Below are 25,475 nucleotides of genomic sequence, written 5' to 3'. Positions count from 1 at the left end.
AGCCTGTATTTGTGCTTGGGAGTGCCCCAGACCAGGTGTAGGACCTTTGAGCTGGCCATGTTAAACTTCATGAAGTTCACACAGGCCCACTTCTCAAGCCTGTCAAGGTCCATCTGAATGGACCAGCACGCTGACTGCACCACTCAGTCTGGTGTTTTAATACAACCTTCTAATCCATAGTACTATGTTCCTTGTTAATTTTATGTTTTGCTTTCCTGGATTCAAGATCATTCAGATATGAGAGGAAGCAACAGCTCAACCAGAAACTATACAAATACACAACATTCTTTTTTTTTAGAAAATCAGTGACAGACAAATCTGCACTTATTTCTGTCTTAATCTTCATTCATATGGATTAATGCTTGGGTTTTTATGACCAAAGAAAAGGTTTATCCTTGTTACTTAACTGGACAATGGTCCTATAATATTGTTTTAGAGGTTCAATAAAAGCATAATGGTGAGTAGTAAAGCTTAATCTACTCTACAGCATTATCTAACCTCCATATAAAAACATAAGAAAGCTTTAGGGAGAGTTTTAGTTGACAAGTCAGCTTTACAATATGCTTTGTCCCTTTTCTCATTGCCAGACATCCAGAAAAGGACAGGCTTTCTCAGTACTCGGCTGATATTCCGTTCTTGTAATAGACCAGACAGGGCAACTAAATAAAGCAAAACCAGATGACATTGACATTATGTTAATAAACTGGAAAGCAATCTAGCAGCATTTTAATCTTCACAGCAGTCAGGGTATCCAGTAGCACCATGAAGAACCAAGCAAGAACCAAATGGATTTGTTGCCACTAAAGAAGTATCACAAGAGCATTCCAGGAGGTGCATTGAATCCCATTTTCTTATTAGTTTTTGATGTTATTATATGGTAGAGAAGATACAGAGAGGGGGGTGCACTTGTACACAGAACTGCCCTAAGACAAAGGAAAATATTCCCTGTTCCACAGTGGCAAACTAACTGCTTTTTTTTTTTCCTGTAAGCTAATGAGACAGAGCTAATATCTGCTTGTCCTTCATCCCGTAATACACTTATTATAAAACCACTATTCAAATTACAGTCACATCTTATTAGACAACAGATGGTCTTATCTAAATTGGTTGGTTAATTCAGGTTCATGATTTTGTATTAATAAAGTCACAACAATGAATCAAACCCTCCTAGAACTCTTCATGAAGTCAGCCATGTGTGGCAGCTGGTGGCTGCTATTCAGCAAGAAGCAACAAACTTGTGGAAAGGCCACTTGAACCAAAGTTTCTTAGGAATCCTTGCTATTTTGCCCTTCAAATGCATTTCTTCTACCTCTGATAGGTGCCAGAGCCTATTTCCCCATTGTTATGTATACACTAACTCCATGAAAAGCAGAAAAAGGTAATTATAATAGGAAAACCTGTGAAACTGCAGTGATGTTTGACTTTTGTTTTATAGAGAAGATTTATGCTCACAAGAAAGATTTCACGTCAAACAAGCTTTTCTAAATATATAATAATTCTTCTGCTATAAACTTTCAGTTAACAAAATATTTTTAAAAAGATGAACAACAGACACCTCACTACAATAATCTTCTGATTGTCATATGTGGAAGTTAAAAGTTTTTGTAACATGCTTTTATTTTAAATTAAGCATATATGTGAAATTGAGCACAAAAACTTATGCCTCATAAACTCTATTTTAAAATTCATATCTTATCTCCATTATCCTTATTCTGCAGATACAAAACTGAATCACTCACTGAAGACAGTATGGTGGAAATCGGCCCTTTTTCAGGTAACATTAAGGAAGGGCCTAATTTCCAGTGTCTCATAAGCTCTCATTCCTGCAATGCCTTTTTGCTTGTGGTCTGAAGATCAGGTTCTGAAATAGTTGTACTGGCTTCTTCATGAGGCTTACAGACCTCATGAGGGGTCCCTTATGAGAGCAAGAGCCCTCCTGCAAGCTGACATCCAGTTTCCAGTGCCTGGAAGCTATTTAGGGAGAGGTTTCCCTCTGAAGCAAACACAGTAGCTGTATAAGCAGGCTAACCCATCACAACAGCAGATTAAAAAAAGCTGCAAACCCATGACAGAAAACCTAAGGCAAACACTGCCAGACAATGAAGTGTCCCAAATGCACAGCTGGCTCACTTTGTATGCAGCAACCAGTGTCTGGTTTATGGCGTGAATTTTATGGCCATGCTCAAATAAGATCAGCAATAAGCCTGGACTTTTCACACCTGAAGAAAAAAAAAAAAAAAAAAAAAAAAGAAAAGAAACAAAAAGAAACAAAAGGGCTAGTTCTTAATACAAGTCAACATTTCATTTGTGCTTAGGGAGATCCCAGACAGACAGATTGTTCAGAGAGACAGATTGTGCTCAGAACAATCTGCCCTGACTGAGATCTCACTGTGGAATTGTCAGAAGTTTGCTCTGGTGTCAATGGACTATGGTACTGAGGGAGGCCTGTCCCTAGGATTAACATGACCTATTGCTGAAAGCTTGAGGTTGAACATACATAGAAGTTAATGGCAAGAGTGGTGATGCAACAGTCTTCATTGGGTCAGGAAAATAAAACAGATGTGATTGAAATCACACCTTCAGCATCCAGTAATATTTCTTGATTCAGAGATAAGAAACCTGGAAGCAAATGCAAAAAGTAATTGAGAAATGCTAAGAGGAGAATTAGAAAAATACTTGAGAGTTGATCCACCCAGAAGCCCTGAGGACTATAAGTACTAGAATCCCAAGTGACAATATCTTCCAATTAAACATAACAGTTATGCTATACACACATACCAAAAATTGCATCTTCATAAGCATCCTGTGCAGAACAAAAACAGCTGTAATGGATGGGGAAGCAGGTTTTGAAAAAGAGCTGCAACCCTGCTGGTAACACTTGCATGCTACAGGTGTAACAGGGAGTCCTCACACTCACAGAAGATGTAAACCACCAGAAGCAGCAAAGAGGTTCTAAGAATGAATTCCTGACCCATGTGAATTTGAGAGAAGGCATCATCTGGCCTCAAGGGCCAGACTGCCAGGTCCATTTGGAAATTCACCTAGGCTGTTAAAAAAGATCTCTGCAGTTAAATAATTGAAGCAGAAGTTCCTCCTGAGGCAAATGGGAATACATCCTGAGTACTGAAATAAGCAGTGCTGTTATTTCTTAAACTCACGAAGATGCACATTCTAACCACCTACACCACCCCCACTACTTCTCTTTTTTTTTTGGTGCAGATTACTGATTTTCATTGACATGATGATTTATTTGCATTAGATTTCAGAAGCAAAGATGTCATGTGCATGAAAGAAAAAGGAATTTTGAGCCCACATGGTACAATTTTTCATTTACATTAGACAATGCATATGACACCTAATAAAGAAGATAAAAAGGCACATCTCTTTGTTGAGGTGAAATACACTTACATTTCAAAGAGGAGAAAAAGGATTTGCAAATTTTGCACTTTGTCTGGAGGGTGCTACTGTATATATTTAGCTCATCTCATTTTACAGGCCCAGTTTTTCTTCGTTCTGGAATGATAACAATTCCCCTCTAGTGTTATTTAATATAAATTTTATTTTCTTTACACTTGATGCCAAGTTTTGTGCTTTTCTGATTATCATTTGTAAATGATGAGGACAAGGTGGGTGTTAAGAGGAACAGATGAAAAATTACAAGCTATCCATAAAATTGCAACTCCTAATTTATGTGAAAATTGAGATAGGAATGTAGACCAAGGTTTAAAAAACAACCAACAAAATAACTGAACTTGGAACAAAGTTGAGTCTTTTACTAATTTCCAACTGACCAGGCATCTAAAAAAATCCCACTAAGTAGCATGAAACAGACTGCTTAATCTCTGTGAAATCTAGGTAATTAACTTAGGAATCCAAATTTGTGTTTAAGACCATCAGTCTCATATAATAAAACAGGAAACACACAAACAACCCCAACATTTTCCAGTAAGCAGTTTTTATCCATTAGAAAAGACATTGACTGGTCTATAGAATTAAAAACAGGACTATCATTTAAAAGTGTGAGGAAATCAAAACAAAGAATGACATATAGAAACCCCCCTAGACAGCTAAGAAAACACTTCATAGAAGTATCACAAAGTTAGAGAAGGACTGCTTTAGTGTAAATGATTCTCTGCTGTTTTATCCTTTAAGTGTACAGTGTCCAATGCAATAGGCAAATGCAGCTTTAACAGAATCAACAGCCTTGAAAGCTTTTATGCTTTTAGAGTGCAATGAGCTGTAATATAAAACAGGCTACTATAATGCACATGGGTAAAATGTTTTTGAGTCATACAACCATTTATGGTGCCACAAATTTCATAAAAATTCCCTGAAAAATGAGAGAAATAGAGCAGTAGAAGAAGTGATTGCATATATAGGGGGTAAGTGATCAGTGACAGTAGTACGGTTATGTCACAAGAAGGAAAAAAGTAGTTTCAGAGAAGCAAAATTGTTCCAGAGTTGTAGGGATGAGTAGTACAGCTGCAGTGTGTGCAGGCCTATGGAGCTGGCTGTTTTTGTCTAGAACCTCTTTCTTCTCTTTTTGTCCAAATTAAAGAACCCCACGCCCCTCACCCACCCAAGTCCCTGAAACCAAGGGCACTCCTGTGGAAAGCCCTCCTCAGGTTCTCCAGTGGAACCAAAACTTCCAAATGCTCTTTTTGACTACTCTTTCCTTGCTGTTTGCACACATCTGTTACACACATAAGGAGCTTTTGGGGTGAGGCATAGAAAGATTAGTGGTGTTTTGTTTTAGCCATTTGAAAATAATTCTAAAAATGTTTGTAGATTAAGGCCTGGTGCCTAAAGGGCTCACTGCCACCTTAAAACATAGTGTATGAAAACTCTTTTCCTGAGCACAATGAAATTAAACCCACATGACAAAATTATTATGAACAGCTTTCTTCATATTTTGAATCCATCCCCTGATGCCACAATATCTCCTACCAAGCTTCTCTTAAAGAGATGTTACCTTGTGTCTTTGCTTTTGTTACATGATTTTCCTACTTCTTTTAGAATTTCCTCATTCCTGCCAATGCCTTATGTAAATAAGCTGCTTAATCAACTTTCTTAACTTCAAAGAATTCAATTTTTTGTACATGCATTTCGCTTATATTAATGCAGTTTTCATAAACTGTAATTTAATTTTTTAATTCAATACTGGAAATAACTGTGATAAGTCACTCAACATACATCATAACATGATGTTATTATTAGTTTGAAGAGAAAAGCAGAATGGTTGATCCATAACCTCATTTTTACCCCGCTGTGTCTTTACAAGGCTATTGGATGAAAAGCAATTAATCTTCAAATAAATGCATATAACTTCATACCTGTCACATGATAATAAAAAATAATATTGAAACATAAAATGAAAATCCTCTGCTATAATTTCTTATTCTTGTCCTCTACCCTGAAGTTTGACAATTTTGTTATCCTTCCTCTAAAAGTGAAGATTTTAGAATAAAAGATAAAGTAATTAAATGAAATTAGGAATATTATAGCAAATAAAAATAAGCTAACAGTGTGAAAATAATATGGAATGAACTCTCTCTTTCCCTTTTTTATAAGTTACATATGTCTTAGCTGATACTTCTCCTTAACAAATGAGAAGTATCAGTTTGACAAAATTCTCCAAAGACTGACCATTTTAAAGACTAATCCAGTGATCAACCTCTTTTTTTCTCATTTTTGTTTGATCTACAAGAAGCAAACAAAATCTTCCTACAAGCAGCCCTGACATCTTGGGCTTGGGTAAGAAAACAAATACTATCTCATTTTCAGTCTCCAGTGGGAAGGCAGGCTAATAATGGGCATATTATGGTCCTGGTTCTGCAAAGCCTTTTCCCCATGCAGACACCACTGCAGGATCCTGGCTGGTGCTCACACCTTCTGATGGCAGTTTGGTGGCCAGTGTGAGACAAGCAGACAGGTTAGTGAGTTCTGTCCCTCACACCACCACCACGTTTTGCACTAAGTGATGTTCTGGCTGGCAAACCAACCTGAGAAGTCCTATTGTGGATGCTGAATCTGTCTGTTCCCCATGCCAATATCCAGAAAAAATACCCCAGATATAAAAACTTTCACTGCTGCCTTCATTCTCTGGCTAAACAGAGCATTTACTTCACTGTGATATTAACATTGGCACTATTTGTAACTATGTAGTTCTCTAAATGCTTACAAAAGCTTAGTTAAAATTGCATTGGTTGATCTTAGCCAAAAATGGAAACAAACACAAGGTATGTTCCATTCCTGGGGAAGAGTTATGTTGCACTGCAAAGAAAATATGCCTGACACTAAGTAATTCTAAAGGGTTTTACCTTTCTGTCCAAGAAGACAGATTGATGAGCTCTCTTGCACAATAGGAATGTGAGTCTGAATTGCACTGCATGAAATTACACTTGCTAAGATTATTGGAGAAACCACCTGAAAATGACAACACAATTTGTTGGGATAAAATGGCAAAGAATTCTGGGATGGTGAAATGAATCTTTCCTGCTTTGAGGTTTCTGCATAGTTTTTTTACATTAACCATAAAATTGAATAAAAGAAACAACAGATCAACCTTCTTCGTAGAGATTCACAGATAAATGTACTACTATTTCCTACTATTTACAAATTATGCAGTATATATATAGGATAATTTATTGAAAATATATTCTTTCAAGAAAACTTTTGAAGTTAAAAACCAAAATTCATTGACCATCTAGCCCATGTTCTTGAGAATCCATATTTTTTCTTCCTCAGTCCCAATCCACTTCATGACTCTCCTGCAGGAAGAAGTTAATTCTTTGCCATGTTTGGAAGGTTAGTACAAAGCTAGATAGGAAGTTTTAGTTAAGGTGTGGAGCAAAGTTTCCTTTTCTCAGTTATGTTTCTTACCTAGTTTTTATAACCTTTTGACAATTATGAAATAACTCATCTTTCTGCTCGAAATTTAGGTCTTTACACTAGACATTTCTGTCTAACATAGCAAGCAAACTCATGTTCATTTAGCTTGTTCATTTTTTAACAATTAATATTTTATATAATTTTACTGTTCATGAAATAGCTTTAATGTCAACATTTTTGCCAGGGAATTTGTGATTGCTCATTTTCCTTATGAACATTTAGAAAACAATTTTTGACTATGTTTTCAATTTCTTTCTATTAGCTCTAATTATTTCTCAGGATTTCTCCCAGGCTAAGCCACCTACACATTTCACTAAGTCTTAACTCTGTCCCTGAGAAGCTTTTGTAATAGAATTAACTTGATTATCGTAATAGTGTCCTCTGACACATGAATGATTTTACCTGAATTTGCTCTGCCTTTTTCCTGCGCTCTTTCAGAAGACAATATTATGATGGTGGTTTTCATGTCCCTTGAACTATTAACCACACATTATATATAGTTCCTACTAACAAAATTTATTGGAAACCTCATTTTAGGAGCTCAGAGATAAAGAAGTTTCCAGAATGATCTCTATAGTCAAATTCCTCCTTTCCTTCCACTTTTACCCTAAAGAGGGGAAGAAAATTTCACTGTTTTTTCAAGCAGACAGCAGCATTTTGGGACATTTTCCTCTTTGCTGTCATTGTGAGGCTATTTGTGTGCATTTGTTTGCAGACAAAAGCACCTCACTGCATTTTACTGACTACCTATGAAAAAAGGGACAAAATGAATCCCCAGTTACTTTGGGTATTACCAAGACACAGGCTGTTGGACCACGGGCCAGGGTATCATATCACTGTTTTGATTAATGCCCTTAGCTTAGGCAAAAAGAATCCTAGTTGCTAGTTTTAGGTAAATAATTTCACTTTCACCAAGTTAAGTGACGATGATGAAAATGTGAAATGCCACATCCACCATGGTGCCCATGCCAAATCCGTGGGGACAAGTCTGGAATATTGGAAAAGGTCTTTTTGATGTTCATGAATACCCAGGAAGCCACAGGCGCCAGTATGTACAGAGGGAAATAACTGAGATGTTTTGATGGCCTGTCATGTAAAATCACTAGATAATAACAATCACTACCTTTTCCACAACAAAGAAATCAGTGTTTTCGTGGAAATCTTTGTTTCCCTCTTATTTAGCCATATTTTATTGGAATAGAACACCAGCCATGCAATTAACGTAACTTGTTTTATCCATCAAAGTCTTTGTCCTTTTTACTAAAACTGACACAACTGAAAAGTTTAAATAAGAATCACAAGGAAAAAATAATCAGCTGCTGCTCTCTGCAAAATAAAATATATACATTTGGATAAAAAAAATGTTTCTTTCCTACAATGCAAAGCTATAAATGGCAAAGTCAGATTGAACTCCAGAAAGAAAAGGCTTCTTTGCAAAAAAAACTCCAAACCAAACCCTAACTGAACCAAGTTAAATAGCAAATATTTAAAACTGAAGGCAAGAAAAGGAAGCTTTATTTTTATCAAACAATAACACTTGTTGCAGCAGCCTGGGCTTTCTTTTTGTGACACTGAAACCAAGACCTTTTGCCTGTGCACACCACACTTTTGCAGGCTGGTACACCATCACTGCCCCATATGAACACTTCCCTGGTACAAACACGGCCTCGTGCTCCAAAGCTGCCATCTCCTGAAAGCAAATCATTCACTGCTTCCTAAAGGAACATCAGGAGCTGTGAAAATCAAATCAGACATTAAAAAAAAAAGTCTATATTTTTCACGGCTCTAAACTGGAATGTGTTCTGCCGCCTGAAATGTGAGTTTCTGCGCTTGCATTGCAGGGTGAGGAAACCTGCATGTTGTTTGGCGAAGCAAATCAGAGACTGGCAGAAATAATAGCAAAGCAGCTAGGCATGACAATATCACCTGTTTTTTTTGCTAATCATACTAGAACTGCCAATTAAAACAATTCAAATTAATGTTTAGATGTTGATACTAATTAATGGCAGAAGAACTGAAAAGTAACCTCTCGTTATAAAGGTCAGTGTTATTGATATTTTGTTCTCTTCTGCCAAGGGTCAGAAGATTCTTAACAGTAGTGCAGCATGGAGAATATTACATGTTGCTCTTAAGGAAACACCTTCTCATCCTATTTTTTCTATTTTAACCACAGAAGCAATGGAATTCCCTACTACACTGTATCTGGAAGGTTGAAGTATATTTACTTAGTAACAGAAACTTTGATTCTGTAGGACCTCAACTATGGTCATGCTTTATGACCTTTAGAATGACTTTTAAAAATTTTTCTTCCTTTTCCTAATCAGGGTTACCCTTCCAAAACAGAATCAGATTATAAGAAAAGTTAAGCAATATTAAACATGGTACTCTTAAGGGCAAACTTCTATAAATACATTCTACGAATATATTGAAAGAAAAAAATCTATTACCCTCTAATTTGTTAGTTTCCACATAGAACAACCATTTCTATTCATATTTTGTTTTTGAAAAATCCAACTCACCCTTCAGACCATTCCAAATCAGAATGTAATCAGATTAAATTTCTGCTGATGAAACCAAAGGAATTGTCAGCTTACACAACTTTGACTGCAAGGCTGCCATGGAAAGGAGTAAAAAAAATGAATTTTTATACTTAATGAAGTTTAAATGACAATGAAGACAAAGCTGAATAGGCTTCAATCAGAAGCAGTAATCCTAAGAGGGCCACCTGATGGTTACATTTAATATGCTAATGCTATTACAGTGCATGAAATTTTCTATTCTTCCCATAAAGGTCTTGTTAACAGTAATTAAATGTTAAGACATTCAGCCTCATAAAGAAAAGAGATATAGTGAATTTATTATCACTAGAATCAGTGGAAAACTTTTTTAAATTAGTATTTGAATAGCAAAAGATTGTATTCTCACTACTCAGGGACAACAAAGCTGATCAGGTCTCTGCTAAATTGCAGGCAATCATACCTTCTTCATTACAACTGAAAACTTCAATATAAACCACTGGTTTTGCTACACAATAGATGGCAGGAGTTCATACAAACCTCACCCCTTCCTACCCTCGGCATGTTTTACACCCAAGAGCAGTGAGTGACTTGTGCTACCAATTTTGGAGATCTCCTGATGCCTCAGCCCCCAGTGCTGGCCATCAGGAGGCCTCTTGACAGAGGTATCATCTGGAATTACATGAGCAGTAGGTCCTAAATGCTGAGAAAACACTTCTTGAGTAGCCAAAAAAGGTGACCCACTGCAGAGTGTGCACTTCCACGGCAGGTTGGTCTGCATGACATACAGGGCATGACTGTCCCCAGTGTTATAACCCTGGCTCTTCCTCTCAAACTGTGACAGCTCATGGTTTTCAGTCCTGGAGGTCCCTGGCATTCTGTCAAAATGACAGACATCACATTCATGCAAGCAGGTCTCCAGTTGTAGAACGAATATTTTGATAACCTCTTGCAAGTACTTACTTTTTTTTTAATAGTTGAAGTAAATTCTTTACCAAGAGCAAGCACTGGAATTACGCAGCATGGTTTCCAATAAAGAATAATTGGATTCAGTCCATAAAACTAATTAAGATTGCCACAGCCTCTTTAGGATCCTAATGCCTGTTTTAATACTTGCTCATAGGATTTCAGAAAACATTCATTTGCAAAGACATTTATTTGCATATACAAATGTATATCAGCTACTTTAAACACAGAAAGAAAAATGAGGTCCAGTTATTACTTAAACTGGGTAGAAACTTAAAAGCAAATTCATTCAGTTTAATATTTAATGAAGTCCTAAATCAAAACTGATGGGATAGGAATATAACTAGGAATAATAACCCATAAAGTGTGTCAAAGGTAGTTATTCCTTAAAGTCTTGGCCCCAGTTCCACAGCATCTACCATTGTACAGAAGTACTTGTCAAATATTTGAAATGAAACTCAAAGAAATTACCAAGTGTTAGATAAATACTGCAAACCTTCAAGTTTGCTGTGCATCAGCTCAAAAGTTCAACATTTCAAATTCTGGGGATAGGAGACAAATCCATTAAACAATGGATAGTGACATACAGTTTCAAATGCAAAAAGGAGAAGGGTATACCATGGGAAAACTGCTGAACATTAACCATATGGTATTTCTTTGTATATTTAACCCTTCTAACTTTAGCCAGTCACACTGTTTCTACTCTGTGAAGATGAACAACTGGAAGTTCTGGTCCATGGTTAAAAATGGGCCTGTTCCTTGCTTCCTCAAGCATTTCCAACTTCCAACAGGGTAATAAAGTTATTGTACTTAGGAACAGAGAAAAATGAACCTACACTGGTAAATTTTTGTGAATCAGTAGATAAATTTCATCAAATACATCTTTCAATCAAACATAAACTAGTGTGAGTGTGTAGCGGGATAGAATATAAGAAAATAAAGATAGTGTAGAAAGTAATCTTACCCCTAAGGAGTTGCAGCTGGGCCAATTATCAAAGATTAGGAGCAGGCCTGACTTTACCAGGCCACAGCTGTAACCAGTGAGAGGAAGAGTGCTATAAAAGAGTGGGGTGGCTGGCTGAGGAGGGACCTGGAGTCAGTTGGTTGCTGTGAGAAGAAGGAAAGAGTCAGTGCTTGTGAGAGCTACCCATGAGAAAACAGCAAGAAGGTATGAAACTTTTGTGATAAGGAGATAACAGTATGGAACCCCTGCAATATGATGACAACATGAGTGATTGCCACTAAAATGTGATTTCTTTACCTGACTTCCAATTAGTAATGATAATCAAGAGCTAATGAAACAAATGCCAATCAATTCCATTGATCTACTTCTAAAATGATCTGAAATACTTGGTAATTTTATTTACAAAGAGAGATGAAATATCATTTGTGAAATGAGAGGAGAGAAACCCTTCCTTCCCACCCCATCTTACCTCTCAGCATTAAACCTGGACAAAAAACTATGGCTGCTGTAACTACTGCACGGTTTGCAACCAGAAAAGAAAATGAGATAAAATATTTGCCAAGATTTTACAAGATATGTTCCCCTTCCACTCCTGTAACAATTTCTGTATTCTCTTTTCTCATCTGTTTGCCAGACTCCAAAATCCTATACCTGCAATTATGCCACCTCAGGTGATATCAGTGGCTATCCAATATCCTATACCTGCAGTTATGCCACCTGACACCACCTTTAACCAGAACTTGGCTAAATCTTGAGTGAAAGGAGGTGCATTATGTCATAAGCTAATGTTTTCAAAGAGAGCAGCTGCAGACCTGTTGAACATACTAAATTTCCTATAATGTATTCAATCAATTTTTTGTTTCAGGCTGGTAGGGATTTGATGGGAAGTGATTTAGAAACACTAAACCAGCACTTTTAGGTTAGCTGACAAACCTAAAAGTGTTATGGAGTAATGGAGCAAGATAGGAAAGCAGTCTCACTTTTGAGCTGGACTTAAAATATGATCATGTATAACACAACTTAACAATGATTAATCATGAAAAGCCCAGACACACTGATATATTTCTCAACATTAAATGCCTTCTTGTTCACCTCCACCAAATATTTTGTAGTACTGGTCCCATTTATGGAAGACTGAAAGGATTTTAATTGCCTTTAGTTTTAGCATTTCTACCACGGTAGAGCTTGTTTCTGGAAAAATACCACAAAAATGGCATTATATACAATTTCTGGAATGAGCTTTACAAGAGTTACTTCAAGAATCTCAAAGCAGAATATATGGAAACAAATTAATTCATCTAGACTGAGTCAGATAGTCTTGCACATGCTCTACAGCTTCCCATTTTTATAGGGAATTAAGAACTGCTCACTCTTCATGGAAAACCCAAGCAAAATAATTATTTTCTAATAGCAAGGAGCCTAAAAAAGGAAGGAGTGAAATTTACAGTGCCAGTTTCTGGAAATGGTCTCCATATACAGCCTAACAAACTTTGCAAAATTAGCTGATGGTGAGCCTTGTGCCATTTGACATAACCAGTCTCGCCCTGATTGTTATAATGCTGCTGAGGAGGTGTGATAAGAAAGCCAGCAAGTTATTTCTTAAGTCTCAGCTTTCAAATGTGGGAGAAAAAAACATATACGTGTACGTTTTATACAAAACATGATAATTTAGAGGCTGCTAAACTTGTTTTAAAGCAAATATTTTCTCCTGGCTCAAGTCACATATTTGCTGACATGGAGATCTAGCACTCCTGTTTACCTCTAAATCCAGTATTTTGACTGTGTTCCAGATCCAATACTAACAGAACATTCTTTTAAGTGACGATGAATGGAGCTAGAAGAGAAGGCGAACTAAAATTTTCCTTTTTAAGTGAATCCAGGCTGCCATATATCTTGAAAAAAAAATTCTGACTTCATTCTGTCGTGTGCGTCTGGTCTTAGACCAAACTGATCCCACAACACAGAAAATACCGGTTATATAGATGATGCACTTACTAACAGCAAAAAAAAAAAAGCCTTTTTTTTCCTTCATAATTTGTTTCACAATCTCCAAGCAAATAAATGAGACAGTAATTCCTCTCTCCTTTACATTTTTAATATTTAATGATAACCTTCTGACCCACATCCTACCCACAAAAAAATTGACCTGTGATGATAACCCATTGGCTACTCAGAAGTACTGTGTCAGTCTCCACAAATTGCGATACTTATGGCGCCACTGTGTAATGTAAAAATTCAAGCCACGTTTCCTTTTATGTTTTTTTTTTCTCCCTAAGACCAAGGGAAATAGGAAATGCAAAAGAAAACTTCAGTCAGAATGATCAACGTTCTGATGTCCTTAGAAAACCCAACCGATGTTTGAAAATAAATTTGAAAAAAACCCCTGAAGCTGCTGTAGTCAATAACTCAAGATTTGTACAGGAGTTCTTCAGACATCTGAGAGATTTCTTAAACAGGTTTTTTGAAAAATATACGAGTAGTTTAAAATAAACACCAAGAAATTTGAAAAATTCTCAAATTTGGAAATTACACTAATGCAAATGGTGTGTGCTCAGAGAAATAACTACTTTTCACGTTTGTAGTAAAATGTGATTTCTCTCAGACTATCTACATAGCATAATGTTAATGAAAATTTTCATTATTTGAAGAGCTAATAAAACTTCTGTTCAGTTAAATCACCCATTCAGATCAAACTTTATCTGTGGTAAGTAAAATTTATGTTCAATGTTCAGTTTCTCTTGAAAGGCAGTCCTGAAGACAGCAAATACTGAAAAACCACAAGGTTTCACCTACAACTTAGCACCTCTTGTAGCTAACAACACAATATATGCTGAAGTTTTTATATTTTGAAATTTCAATTCATATGGGTAATAAATTGGTGATTTTCCATATAACAGTCATCAAGCTAAGCTTGTGTGACATTTCCAATGCTGGAGAGTTACTGCCTTATCATCACATCTGGTTTTATTTTTAAATTATAACCTTAAGATTTTTATCACCTTTTCCCCTTGGTTTTCATGTATATGGGTTCATTGAATTACATACCCATCAAGTGCTCTCAACTTATTGTGCTGTATGTTGGTTTGGAAAGAAAAATCTAGAAGAAATTTTTCTTTGATACATTTTTTGACTCTTAATATCACAAATATCTGTTGATGACATCCCTATCACTGATTCAGTGAAATGACTTCCTGTTGAGGTTAGACAACCCTTGGCACTGTAAACATATTTTGGGATTTAAAGACCCTCAAAAGCAGTCTTTTATATACTTCTACTGCTTGCATATGGTATCTGAAATCTGGAAGAGATTCGAAAAATATCTGTGGCTATCTTTGGGAAAGTCTGTTTGGATTTGACTGAGCTGCAAAAAGGGCAATGTTGTCATTTATACTACTCAGCAGTGGACTTGCTAAACTACTGGGGTAGACACTGTGAACATTCTGTCTGAATGAAATGTGTTTCAGTCTCATTTAGGCTTTTGTTGCCATACATGATTCATGTAACATATAAGCTTTATCACAGCAAGAGCCTGGATGTCTGAGCCAAAGCTCTCTGCTGTACTGTAATAAGGATTGATATGCACCATAATTTTATTGCACACTGAAACCCTGAGAAAATGAAGCAGACGTATTTGAAAATTACCTGAAAATTTGGTCACCAATCATATTATGTTACTTTGGAAAAAAAAATAGATGGATATATGCTAATCCTGCAGAAAACAGAGTCTATCTTTCCTTTGAGGAAAAGGGAGAACATAATAAAACACCCTAAATATTAACATTGGATAAGTAATCTGCTGACCTGCTAATGTGTATTGATGCTCAACTTTGAAAAGCCTTTTTTTTTTTTTTTTTTTTTTTTTGGTGTTCAAGTGGGTTTGAGACAAAAGAAAAATCAATCAATTTTGACAATATCAGTTCTGAGCCAGATTCTGTTACCCAGGATGCAGGTGGAATGGTGCCTTTTTTAGCAAGGGGTGCAATTGATTTTAATAGTATTAGTTGCCAAATAAGAAGCTCTTCAGGCTAAGTGGGATATCAGAAGTCACCTTCCATAACTGAAAACAAAAAAAAATTAATGACTGCCAGACATTCCATATATGCTGAAATACAAAATGAAAGTTTTTTAAAAAAAAGTAAATGCTCTTGTATAAAGACAAAGACTTTTTAAAAAGTAGTCATTTAGTAATTTTATTTCTTTATGTCTTTTGAGCACTTCAATAAGCATGGATAAAATGACTTTTCATAAAGCTACAAAGGGGAGTAAAAAGGAAAAGCCAAACCCTAAAATTCATAGTCTTAAATGAGGGTACACTTAAAATACACTTCCTATGAATCAGTATTAAAAAAAAAAAAGCTTTGCTTTTGGCTGGGAAATTCCCTATTTTTTTTTCTTTTATTCCTTAAAGAGATGTTTCTTGCAGAGGAATTGCTGTCAATGGTGTTATTACCAAAATTAACATCTCTGTAAGCTGGCATCAGAGTGTGAACCAATTAGCACTATGAGATGCTGTGGAAGTTTAAAACCAAATGTAGCAATAACCATCTGGGTAGACAAAATATTCTTTTTACCTGCGGGTCCTTGAACATGGCAATAAACATATGGCAGAAAGTTCTGGGCTTGTTCAGTGCACTACTAATAAAAATCTAGGTGACAGAAATATGCCATGATAGGTGCCATAGAAACTAGTATAATGACCTTTCACATCTGGATGCCTCATTTCTAATTAGGAATGAATAAGATATAACAAGGTCAGGTGACACTGTCTCACATAGCATATTACTTGTATATGGATGAGGCATTTGATGAAAAACTTTCAAAGCATTTTTGTCCACTGTCTTACCTAACTTTGTGTGACAGCAGACTGTGTCCCCTTTAAAGAGGTTCCAGATGTGAAAGGTCAGAACTTTTATCCGGGAGTATGCAGCTTATTCTTTTTCCAGATCTTTGTTACCTCTATATTAATGTCAAATGAAATCCAAATTTGTTCCCTCCACTTTACAAACCTTTTGAAATGCTACTTTCAAAACATGACACTTGTTCAAGCTGTTTACACCTCTCCAACAGCATGAGCACGTTTCACCAGCCATAACACCAGATGGCCACATCCTGGCTTCCTTATTCTGAGCCTATTTGTGCAGTCAGTCTCACTGAAACAATGTTTTATCATAATCAACTTCCTTAGTCTACTTCCTGAGTTTATAACCTCCCCAAAAAAATTGCAAGGGAAAAAAGGGCATTTCTAGACCTTTGCAAACCACCTGAATGGCCTGATCCCTGTTGTCATCTTATCACAGGGAGTCCATACTGTTGTCTCCTTAGCACAAAAGTTTCATACATTCTTGGTGTTTTCTTGTGGGAATCTCCTCAGAACACTGACTCTTTCTTCTTCACCAAAGAGCCAACTGACTCCAGGTCCCTCCTCAGCCAGCCACCCCACTCTTTTATAGCACTCTGCTTCTCATTGGTTACAGCTGTGGCCTGGTAAAGTCAGGCCTGCTCCTAATCTTTGATAATTGGCCCAGCTGCAACTCCTTAGGGGTAAGATTACATTCTACTCTATCTTTATTTTCTTATATTCTATCCCCCTAATGACCTCCAAGAAGAGAGGGGAATTTTGCAACACCGCACACTTAAATCAAGGAGCTTAGCTCTACCTGCTGGACCGAGCTCAAGCATGGAAAGGGAAACAGCTGCATCTTTGCAAAACCTGACACCCAGGAGGGCAGCCCTGGCTGTAGGGAGCAGGTTTGGGCTGCCTGAGGCAGCTCCTCGTAGCCAGAACTCATCCCCACAGTGGTGCTCGTGCAGTGGGAGGGCAAAAGGGGAATATCTGTGGCAGGTCCTGACTCTGGGCACCAGCAGGCGATTGCCAGCGGCGCGTGGTTTCACATCATGCACCTTTCCTGGGGGTTTCGGGGAAATACTGGTGTTTGTTCTCTTGAGGGAGCACAGGTGCTACCAGGCAAGTGCTGCATGAGCTGTTCCCTCTGATTTGGTGTCACCTGCAGCTGTCTGGATTTTATGGATATCTTGCACTGGGAAGTTTCTGAGCAGTCCTCAGTCACTTTTTGCTGTGAGATGTCAATTAAAAAATAGAAAGAAAAGGAAAAAAAAAAAAAAAAGAAGAGGCAGAGAGATGGAAATGGTGCTTTCAGAAACGCACCAGGTTTGCCTTCAAGATCACTCAAACAAGGTCATTATTGACTTAAAATGATAGCTCTTGCTCTTTCCAGGCACATGTAGATTTAAACAAATAAGAATATTGGCATGCTCAACTCTACCTGATGTCCCATCCTGACAAATTTCTCGTATGCTTTTATTACAGTTTAAGATTAAACACAAGTCACCTTAATACACAGCTGAAAAGTAAATACATTTTGGCAGCAAAAGAAATAACAGAAGAGGAGAAAGATGATGTTTGAAACCCATTGAAACCCACAGCATGTTCTGGATAGCATGGAAAGGTTCATGGCTTTAGTGAAATCATTCTGGTGAGATATACCAGGATTTTTTCAGGCCCTCCTGGCTACCAGGGCACTGCTGACTCATATTCAGCTTGCCATTGACCACAGGGACTCTTCAGCTAGAAGATAAACTCCGGAACTTAGAGCATAATGCTGTCAGCTCAGCTAAATAACCTTTTGTTATAAGTGTACCAGACAGCTTCAGGTGACACCAAACCAGAAGAAACAGATCATGCAGCCCTCCCATGGTAAGCACTTACATTCCCACTTGAGGACAAACACCAAGGAAGCTCTCTGCACCATATTTACACACACCTCCAATGCAAGAAGTGTAGAACTGGGATGCCCCTCTTTTTAGATATTCTGCTTTATGAGTGAGCTTTTGCACAGAAATATTGAGCCACCAAGGCAGCTATTTTTAAATAAGTCATGCTTTTTTTAGGACTTCCTGCTTTTTTTTAAGACTTCCAATATGAAGTTAAAGCTTTTAAAAAAATACAGACTAATCTGTATTTCGATGAATCCTTGTTTCCTTTATGTCCCCTACTGTTACACTTCTGCCTACTTATTTTTACTTCATTTATTTCATTTTTTTACTGAGTAACAGCTGAAATATGTTTCACTGTTTTACAGGACCAGGAATTGTAATCATGAGGACAGTGAAGTCTGGCATATCTCATGTGCAGCAAAAATAGTAATAACTGTAAAAACTAACATTCTGTGTTAAAGTCTTATTTTATTTCAGGTTCTCAGTCAATGCAAAACCGCATTTTGCATATTTGCTTTTAACACATTTCTATCTGCATTTCTTCCAAATTTTCAAATTTGAGATGCAATGATGCTGCTGACATGGTTATCCTTCAAATGAGTCTGCAAGTCTCAAAAGATTTGCCTGCCCTGACTACATAAATACATATTAGTAAAGAACTAGAAAAAGGCAGATAAGTTCACTGCCCCTGGCATTGGCAAATATGTCCCTTTGCTGCATCCATTAAGGGAAATGTTATCTTTACAAAGCAAACTTGTGTTATAGGCACAGCAAAAGATGGAAATCCTTGAGCCTCCGTCTGTGGTGAGGCCCAGAGGTCAATCAGGAGTCAGTGAAAGTTCTCCCCTCCATGTCACCAATGCTTTGACCTGTTTCACTTTGTTCTTAGCAATGACAGTTACTTCAAGGATTAACCAACAAGGGGAGACTTCTAATTTCACACAGTCAGCACCCCGAGGAGGAGAGGTCATGATCCAGTCACTTTCCTCCTCCCAGCTCTGCCATGTGGGGGAAAAGCGTCCTCAGCTGGTCTCAGACCACCACCTCTGTTATGAAGATTTCCCTTCCAACATAAATGAAATTGAAGAGACCAAGCATGATGTTTGCCTTAACTCTTTATTTTTCTATTATCTCCTGCCATATTTGCATTGCCTTGCAATTAAATGGCTATGATCATGACGAAGATACAAGATTACAAAGTTAAAAAAAGTCAAAAGCTATAAATGTAGTCAACAACTGTTCTTTTCTGCTGAAGAGAATAACGAAAGAAAATTTATAAATGAAGCCTGATGATTTCCTGCAGATTTTAAAATAATGATGTTAAAAATATTTATTTTATCATAGATGAAAAAACCACAGACTTTTCTCCGTGCTTCATGAGACCAGAACAGCAGGTTCTGTGAGTCACAGTGAGTCACATAAATCTTTCTCTGTTTCTGATACTGGTTAAAGCTTTCAAAATGCTACAAAACTGTAGTTCTAGTCCTTGAGCTCCTGCAAGGCTTCACCCACACTACAATTGTTATTAAATTGCTATTAATGGCCTGTCTGTGATGTTTGTCTACACAGACCAAGAGGGTGATGCACAAGAAATAAAAAAGGGAAAAAAGGTTTGAAAATATCCAATGAATAATGCTACAAAACCATTCAGAAGATTCTAAATTAAAGTCATTTGGGAATCTAAAACCCACCCAATTTTCAGAGATTAGGCTTCAAGTCAGTGGAACACTTTTGAAAATTTTATTCAATGCCCAAATGCACCAGGCTATTGCTGGATTGTCCACAGAGCTAGTGGTGAAACACAGCACAAACTGTGAGCAACAACACTGGAACATGAAACTCCAGTGCTGAGCCTGCCCTTCCTTTGGCTTTTGGAAGTTCTTAGAGACTGTCATAATAATGTTGCACACAGTGCCATATGAGACTGTGATAAAGTCTAATCTGACTGAAATTCAAGACTAATTTTAACCCAAACCTGTTCTTATGCATTTAAAAAATATAATAATATTTAATTTCAAACATTTTAATCAGTATGTCTGACATGTTTCAAATTCATTTTCTAATTAATACCATAAAAAGAGGGAAGGATATTGTATATGTTAAGAGTTAAGACCCTTTTTTTGGGTGACAATAAGTATTTCAGAATAATCTTTTTTAATTTAATCTTTTCTTTCCCCTCTGAATTTTGTTAGTATGCTGCCTCCTAACTGACTGCCATCACATGATCTAGTCATGATCACATTTACTTCAGTTGATCAGAAGCTGTTGTACAGAAAATAGTACACTGTAATTTAAAGATATATTTAGAGACACCAGACCACTGTAAAGGATATTTTTGATGTATCCCCTGTGCTGTAGAAAAGCAAGTACCAGATACACTTTAAATGTCCATTTACATTTTATGTATAAAATGGTTATTTTACGTAGTGATAAATTGTCAGCTGAGAGGACTAGCTTTTTTATTTGTTTACAGAAATTATACCACATATTAAACAAGTTCATACTCATTTTTGCTCCTAATGTCAGTTTCTCTACACACCTACAATTTTTTTTTTCAGATTCCCTTACATCATCTGACTGCAGAATACTGGCATTAAAATCCACTAACTTTTTGCCTACTTTTTGCCTCAGTCAAATTTGTCAACATCATTTTTTTGGGTTCTCTAAAAGCTTGCATTCAGTTTTCATGGCTGCAAAAAGCTGTATCAGTCAAATTACCTTGAAGAACAGGCTACTGGTATGGTTGTGAAATAGAAATGGCTATTCAGCCCTTAACCTGACTGTAGAATGTGACAACAAATGTACCTCCAGTGTAACTTCTGGTCTTGATGCTTTTGCACTGAGACCTGGATGGACAGCAGAATTGTTATAGTTTACTGGAATGGATACATAGAAATACTTACTGACTTTACTAAATAAATAATAACAAAAAAAAAGAGATTGTAAATACAGGGGTCTCTTTTCAAAAGTAAATTGCATTGGGCAAGGAATTCAAGCAACACTTCAGGGGTCAGGCTGATGTTTGGATTATTTTACCCACTACCCTGAAATCTTAATACATAGGTGGAGAAAAAAAAAAGAAAGAAAAGCTCTGTTCTATTTCCAATATTTGGATCTCACTTCATACTTTGGAATGCCTTACTGATTAATTAGTAGTACTTTATGTGGGTGATTTTGATTGACTTCCAGTCATTTAAAGATGCTGTTGTGAATTTGCACATTCATACAGAGCATTGATGACTCCTGATTTCACCCTGAAAAAGACCTGGAGAATTCAGCAGTTGTACAACACAACACAGAGTAGCTGAGATTGGAAGAAACTGAAGAGCAGTTTCAGAGCTGAAAGGCTAAAGTTCAAATCCCACATGACCACCACTTTTATGAAGTAAGGGTGTTTTTGCATCTGCCTAATGACTTTTTAATCTTCCTTATAAAATAGAACAGCTAAAAAGCTAAGAAGCAGCAAATGTATTGTAAATCTCTTTTTCAGGCAGTGGACAGTGAAATTTTGGTGCCTCTGAGTTCCAATTCAGACACAGTAGGAATTTGCATTATTCTTCAAAGTTACAGTTATTCTTCAAAGAAGTCATCCTTCCTTTTGGTTTCTGTGCCTTACCTTGTTAAAGATTTTCAGCAAAATCTTTGCTAAAATCAGTTCCGTTAGGGGAAAAGAGGACAAAGTTTCACAAAAAAAATTCTTATAATTGAGACACAAAAATACCTTTACATAGAAATAATTAGTGGAGTGAGCAAAACAGTTTCTCTCACAAAGCCTATTTACTGTATTTCTTTAGATGCCATAACCAGACCACATTCCTATAGATCTCTCCTTGGCATTTTTCAAATGTGGAATAGTACATGTGTTGGGTATATTTAGTCTTACTGTTCCCAGTTTTACTTTTGTTAACAGCACAACATAGGAAAATTCTCTCCTAAAGCTTAGTTTCCTTCACATTTCAATGTTAGATTTGAAGTTCCTAAGCTTAAGATTTGTTTATTGTATTTATTTACTTCCAGTTGGGGATCAGGAATTGCTTAGTAATAATTATTTGCAAAAAATACCAGAGAGAGTAGCATACAGCAAAAATAAAAAAAATAAAAATGCAAGGCATAGAGAAGGATGAAAAATTGATAATGTGCCATCTAAAATGATCAAGTTGTCAAGGATGACACTGATATAAATTCCCTTGTTATTGCAGATGAACCAGTATAATACCAGGGGACTGAACATGAGCCAGATTTGATTTGTCAACTTGTTGCTATTATTTTGACAACATTTCAGCAAAATTGTCACATCTGTCGAAATTCTGTTAGAAAATTAGATGTAGCAAAGAACACCAAGCAGCCTTATTTTCTCCTACTGGGTGTGCTGGGATTTTCCTTCGGTGAGTCATCAGCCGGCAGCAACAATGAAGTGTCACAACAATCACAACGATACCATCTGGTTAAGGGAGATGATCCAAGAGCAAACATGCATCTCCCCAAACATAAAATTCATCGGCATAAAAAAATGTAAATAGATACATGCTCCACACGTGTGTGGCTTTGCATGCATCCATCTATCTATCTATCTATCTATCTATCTATCTATCTATCATCTATCTATCCATCCATCCATCCATCATCTATCTCTATCTATCACAGCAATTCTTGCAATGCTATCAAAACACCAAGATAGTAGCAATTACAAAATTTCCCTTATGGATTTCTATCACCAGCTAAAGCCACAGATGATATTACTTGAACTTTGTATGATGAGAGCTCATGACATTTGGAAATATGGGATGTGGTATTCATCACATGGTGCCTGTCACACCTGGTGCTTGAAGAAATTAGGCTTCAATAATTAGAATGCTTCCATTTTTTTCAAAGTATTTTTAACAAATAAGTTCTGCCTTGCCAAGGAGTCCTCCAGAGAGCTAACAGACTACAGGATGATTAGTGCACTAGTTCTTATCTGGATGACCTTTATTTTTTTTTTTACCTTTTCCCTTACTTTGTATGTGGAAGCTCTTGCTGCCTTTGAAAGTAAACTGTTAAGAAAATCTACTTCTCCTTGCCAATCCTGGAAGCAATAGATAATGTCCAAAAATGTAAAATTTTGATCAGTGTGTTTCTAGAGTGATAGACAAACATTTCTGAAGCATTTTCTAAATTAAAAATGACAAGGAATAAATTAGGAAAAAAAGTCAATGATAGTTTCAAAACATGTAAAGTAAAGCTCAAGGAAACATTTGCACTGCAATTCATGAAAATATTGACAAGGAAAAGGTTATTACTGAAGAGGCAGAAATATAGATTACCAATATAGCTCCATCAGTCTTGTTTAAAACAAATTTAATTGTGTAATGAATGAATAGCAATACATGTTTAGATAGAAACTTAAAATTATTTTTCTTTCATTTATACAATCCAGATCTTTTAAAAATAGCATAATAAAAAATAATGGTCATTAGGTGAAAAATAGTGCATTGTTTCTAGCACATACTCAACCTACTATCCATAATAAATTAGCACAATGCACCTCTTGAAGTAATTCCAGAAGCACTGCAAGAATCTGCCTTCTCTGACTAAAGTATATCTTTCATATCTATTCTTTTGCCCTCCTTTAGAAGGTAAAATATAGTTTAAGTGACTTGGGAAATGTACCTGTAGAGCCAAAAGGAGTTCTTCCACAAGCAAAAATCCCAGGAGGAGTGGTTTAATGACAAAACAATAATTGTAAATATTTTATCTATTTAATGTCTGTGCTTTGTACTTAGATTTAAACAAAAGGCTTAGATATGAACAAGACCAAGGCTAACAATTTTTTTGCCTAAATATTTACTGTGTTTCCCTGGTGTTTGTCTAATAGAGCAGGAAATAAATGCTACTGTTTTCTGCTAAAATTGTCTAAAATATAAGCCAGGTTTTCCATCTGTCTTTCATCTAGTATTCAAGTGATCTGTGGCACAGGAGTGGAAAAATTGTACTTGCCTTAACTTGGATATAAATTGAAATATAAAGATATGTGCTCACATGGGCATATAGCATGCAGCTGAACTTTATTGAACCCTCACCCCCCAACCCCCCCCAAAACCAAAAAAACAAACCAAAACCACCCAAGACCTTAACTTATTGCAAAGGCATTTTCCTACTGATATTGATTGATATTAATGTGATTTAAATTTCGGGACTACACCTGATGATTTTATTAAGATTAAAATATTTTCCCCACATTATTAAAAAAAAAAAAAAAAGAAAAGAACCATCCCTTTGAGTCTGACTCTGAAGGCACATACTGTGATCTATGTACTATGAACACATACCAAAATTTAAGCCTGTTTAAGGTACCTAACGGTACTTAAGCCCCTGTTCTTCTCGCTGAATTCTCTGCAAAGGTTGCTACAGAAAATATTTATGACTGTGGTAATGTTAGTGTCCTAAAGGGAAATTACCTTCACTGATGAGAAATTTAGCAGTATTTATCATCAGTCAGATAGTGCACAGTAGGTCAGTTTCTGTCTCTTGCTCTCTGCCACATGCACACAAACATGCAGCTACACAAACATGTTCTGTTTTGAAAATTCAGCCCTAAAGAGTCTAGGTATAAAAAGGAAATAGTCATAGATATGAGGAAATAGATAACAATTCCTTCACATATATATAGTGACTTCAACAATAGTCTACAACTTTAACATTCACCTGTCACAAACAGACCAACATCAAAGCAAAAAACCCATCAAAATGTAGTCTTTAGGTAAGCACACTGGAAATGAAACACATTTGGAAAAAACATTTTAAAATGGAACACAAATCATGTTTTCAAATGTGTTTCATCATTGGAGCTAGATGAGGCATAACTGATGACAGAACTTAGTTTTCTGTATGCAGTCATCAGAACTATGGCATTATGTCTGTCTCTTCATTGAGGGTGAAGATGAGTGTGGAATGAAAACAAAGCTTCAGATCAAAATGAAAGAGAAGTGATATCACATAGATAAACTTGTCTCAGACATGTCAGTACTTGCTATTTCATTTCTCTGATATGAAGGATGGATGAAGTAAAACCAATTTTGGTTTTCAAGCGTTGCCACAAAATGGAAAGAAACAAGATGAACAACAAAAAGATGTCAAAAATAGGTCTATCAATAACACTAACTTATTTTACACATACACAGTAAACCCCCATCCAGCTTCCAATTTCACATAAATAAAACACCATTTCATTTCTGGTGGTCACTGTAGCTGCTGAAGACATGTACTGCTTCATCCTCCTCCTCAAACTACAAGAATCACCTATTTGAGTATCTTAACATTCAAATACCACATCTGTGCGGCCCTGACATTTTTAATAACTTGTAGTAAAACTTGTTGGACCCAACTGACAGATTTTTTGAAGAACCTGCACAAAGCTGCTGCTG

General features: G+C 36.4%; 1 protein-coding gene and 1 long non-coding RNA gene across 2 annotated transcripts in view; one reads left to right on the top strand and one right to left on the bottom strand.

The window, feature by feature from the left end:
* GPC6 (glypican 6) overlaps window positions 1-25,475 on the bottom strand; it is a 723,435-nt gene that overhangs the window by 215,346 nt on the left and 482,614 nt on the right. The window lies entirely within an intron of this gene.
* LOC132069657 (uncharacterized) lies at window positions 11,471-24,097 on the top strand. The gene is made up of 4 exons (XR_009417810.1): window positions 11,471-11,541; window positions 19,417-19,481; window positions 21,302-21,457; window positions 22,272-24,097. It is a non-coding gene; the product is annotated as an uncharacterized LOC132069657 (long non-coding RNA).

Source organism: Ammospiza nelsoni, chromosome 2, assembly GCF_027579445.1.
Source record: "Ammospiza nelsoni isolate bAmmNel1 chromosome 2, bAmmNel1.pri, whole genome shotgun sequence".
NCBI classification, from domain to species: domain Eukaryota; kingdom Metazoa; phylum Chordata; class Aves; order Passeriformes; family Passerellidae; genus Ammospiza; species Ammospiza nelsoni.
Note: the sequence above shows the minus strand (reverse complement) of the source record. Positions and strands in the feature narration are given on the sequence as shown.